Source organism: Dioscorea cayenensis, chromosome 15 (assembly GCF_009730915.1).
Source record: "Dioscorea cayenensis subsp. rotundata cultivar TDr96_F1 chromosome 15, TDr96_F1_v2_PseudoChromosome.rev07_lg8_w22 25.fasta, whole genome shotgun sequence".
NCBI lineage: Eukaryota > Viridiplantae > Streptophyta > Magnoliopsida > Dioscoreales > Dioscoreaceae > Dioscorea > Dioscorea cayenensis.
Window position 1 is genome coordinate 19,560,592 of NC_052485.1, and position 3,853 is coordinate 19,564,444.

The 3,853-nt window shown below is 45.1% G+C and overlaps 1 non-coding gene across 1 annotated transcript; it reads right to left on the reverse strand.

Annotated features, from left to right (window-relative positions):
- Positions 1-2,043: 2,043 nt before the first annotated feature.
- On the reverse strand, positions 2,044-2,150 carry LOC120278377. Its single transcript, XR_005541708.1, has one exon. It is a non-coding gene; the product is annotated as a small nucleolar RNA R71 (small nucleolar RNA).
- Positions 2,151-3,853: the final 1,703 nt, after the last annotated feature.

Below are 3,853 nucleotides of genomic sequence, written 5' to 3' on the forward strand. Positions count from 1 at the left end.
AATGCAATGGTGAGTCATGGAAATCCATAATTACATAGTCCCAAATCTAAGGTCAACTATGCCTAACTCTATACATGTCCCGGAGGAAAAATCGAACAATCTCAACACCTCGCACTCGCATAGGGTTGCAATGAGCTCTAGGGATTCCAAGTGATAAATCTCTTCCTAATTATAGACCTAACCCTTTGGTCCAGGTGGAAGGTCCCTAACCACAATTAAGCCCTAGATACTAAGATCACCTCAACGCTTCACTCTGTTGCATGCATAGCTAAGCCCCAGCGGAAGTTCATCCCTTAGAGCATTCACTCTATTATAGCCGCAAAGAACTCGAGGAACGGAGGTAGAATCTATCACACCGGAGGGGAAAGGGGACGCTCTTGTACCTCTCGACTCACCCTCTCAACCCTCTCCAACCTAGCTTTGTCTAACGCTCGTGGTGTGTCACTCACTCACAAGGTTACCAACAAGAACTCTCAACCCTAGTGTCACTCTAGGGGAAGTATTCATACAACCAAGCATTCAAGGTTGGAACTCACAATAAACATCAATTTATTGAAAGCATAATAAAGAGGTTCAAAGAAACAAATACATCCTAGGGTTCACAATACCCGAGTACCCAGTAGGGGTTTAGCTCTCCATGGAGCTAATTACAATCAATGAAATAGAATTTAAAAGCAATGAATCCATAAAGAAACCCCCTCGATGGTCATGTCGATGTTCTTCTGGATTCTCTGTTTCTCTGGTTTCTCGAGCGGCTGTGAACAGTGCTGGTACAATACATACTACAATGTTGCCACAGTGCTCTGCTACAATATTCGACCTGAATAGCTTCCTAATTCCATACTTTCATCGGTGTAACACAAATGGGCACATGTTCACGTCGTAGATCACTTGCTTCTTCAATGGTGTACATGTTGGTGAAACTCTTGTTCTATGTGCATAAGTCGGAATGCTCAAGTTTGACTGCCTTTATGCCCCTCCAAATGGATGTGCCAACTCGAATACGAGGAGGTTGGCACACACTCTAGCATCTCACATTGACCTATGTCTTCGGGTTTGAACCTTAGCAAGATTTCCTCCAAAATCGGTGCATTGTGATCCACATTGGCCTATTTCCTTCATACTCTGCCTCACAACCCTACCTGTATAAAAGTAACATAAAAACACACATATTAGTGTAAAAAACCGAGAAAAGTAATGCTCAACATAAAGAATGAACGCTTCGCATTCGTATATCACAAGCACTTATCAATAGCTAAGAAGCGGATTAAGTGTTTTTATTCCCTACTCCCTGTGGATTCGATACCCGCTCATCCGGGATTATTACTTCAACAAACCCGTGCACTTGCGGGATATAAACAAGGGGACCTTGTCAAGTTTTTGGCACCGTTGGCGGGGAGTAGGTGTTTAGAGATACTTTGCACTTTGTTTTCTTAGCTATTTCACCATACATTCTATTTCCTATCTTCTTATTCAATCATCGTTCTGATTTCTTTTTCTTTCTTTTTGGGTGCAGCTCCAGTTTATGACCCGAGGGAATCCCTCAATATTTGTTGAAGGAGATCCTGAGCTTGAGCGTACACTTAGAGGAAAGAGCCCTCGTGCAAGAACAGTCTAATTTAGCTGATTTGGAAGTGGAAGGATCAGAAAACATGGTAGAACAGAATGAGCAACAGCGAACATTATCCGATTATGCCAGACCTTCAGTTTTGGGGACACAATCGAGTATTGTGCGTCCCCCGATTCATGACTCGAACTTTGAGTTGAAGCCGGCATTCATCCACATGTTGCAGAGAATCACATGCATTCAACGGTTTGGCCGATGAGGATCCAAACGATCATATAGAGAGTTTTCTCGAGGTGCTTGATATGCTGAAGATAAACGGAGTGACGGATGATGCCATCAAGTTGAGAGCCTTCCCATTTTCCCTAAAGGGCAGAGCGAAGCAGTGGCTACACTCATTACCTAGAGCATCAATTATCACATGGGAGGAGATGGTAGAAGATTTTCTTGCCCGTTATTTCCCTCCCAAAAAATTTACAAATCTTAGGAATGAGATCTCATCCTTAGTTCAGTTGTAATTGGAGTCTCTATTTGAGACATGGGAAAGGTTCAAGGAGATCCTGAGAAAGTGTCCGCAACACGGATTCCCGGAGTGGATGATTGCTTAAACATTTTATAATGGTTTGAACCCGAGTACAAGGCAACTGATGGATACGGCAAAAGGAGGTACCTTAGGTAGCAAGACCCCCGATGAGGCTCAGCAGTTAATAGAAGAAATGGGGTTAAATAGCTACCAATGGAATGCTAGGGAGAAGAAAAATGTGGCCGCTCTCCATGAAATAGATGCAGTAACTTCATTGGTGGCTCAAGTGGAGAGTTTGAGTAAGAAGTTAGATCTTCTAACTTCAAATAGAGTGGCAGCCGTGACTAATTGCAACGGGTGTGGTGAAGGACATGCTGACTCCGATTGCCCAATCTCTATTGGTGATGGTTCTTTAGTGGAGAACGTTGATTTTGTAGGTAATGGCATGAGACCTCAAGGAAACCCATATACCAATACCTACAATTCGGGTTGGAAGAATCATCCAAATTTCTCATGGAGTAATCAGGGTCCACAAAAGGCCATGGGGCCACCGGGTTTCCAACAACAACAACAACAACAAGCCCCTCAGGTGGAAAACAGAGTCTCAAGTTTGGAAACCCGAATGACTGACTTAGAGAAGCACTTGGCTAGATTTGTACAATCTACAAATACAAGGTTTGAATCAGTCGAGGATACACTTCGCAACCACACTGCTTCTTTACATAACCTTGAAAATCAGGTGGGGCAAATTGTTAAGTCTCTCTCTGAAAGGCCACATGGAAGCTTGCCAAGCAATACAGAGACCAACCCTAGAGAGCATGTGAAGGCGATCACTTTGAGAAGTGGTCGTGAGGTTGAAGGTAGGCTTCTGAATAAATTGTGGAGTGTTGGTGTCTTGATTTTTAGATGCTTTTGCTGAGATTTTCTTGTGGGCTTTGAATTTTCATCGTGTGCTTTCATGAGGAATTGGCAAAGTTATGTTGTTTGAGCTTTATTCCATGTTTTTCGCTGGTAAAACTTGCATACTAGGCAGGCTCTGAGTGTGTGAACATGTTCAAAAATTTTCTGCAGAGCCTGCAGGTTTTTCTAAGGCATCCAGTGAAGACACACCGGTGTGTGGAATTTTCGCATGCCCGTGGATTTGTATTGCGAGCTCATCCAGAGAAGGCACAGGGGCGTGCGGCTGCCCCTTTGAATGACCATGCGACTGTCACATGCCCGTGGGTAATTTCCGCACGAGCGTGTGAATTCTTGCATAGTTGGGTGGATTATCCCGAGAGCACACAGGGGCGTGGACTCACCCCTGTGGGTGACCTTATGAACCACACACGGGCGTGGGTAATTTCCACACGCCCGTGCGAAATGCTGCAGAGGAGTTCTCTCCATCCTGAGAAAACACAGGGGCGTGCGGCTGTCCATGACAGCGCTGTTCACAGCCGGCTGAGAAAACAGGAAGTCAGAGAGTCCACACGGGTGTGTGGAAATTATCCACGCCCGTGTGGAAATTCCACATGGGCATGTGAAAAATCCACAGGCCCGTGTAGTCGCCCGACTCGAGCCCTATTTAAAGCCTATTCATCCCCGATTTCAGCAGTCTTTTCTCGATCTTTTCCCCAATTTGAGAGAGGGCTTCGGCTAGGGTTTTGAGAGGTATTGGCTAGGGTTTTGGAGACGTTCTACAGCTCCAACATCGCGCGCCCTTTGGAAGAAGGTTATTAGGAGAGCTTTCGTCGGCACCGATCCGGCGAGGTGTATCCTAGGCCGGA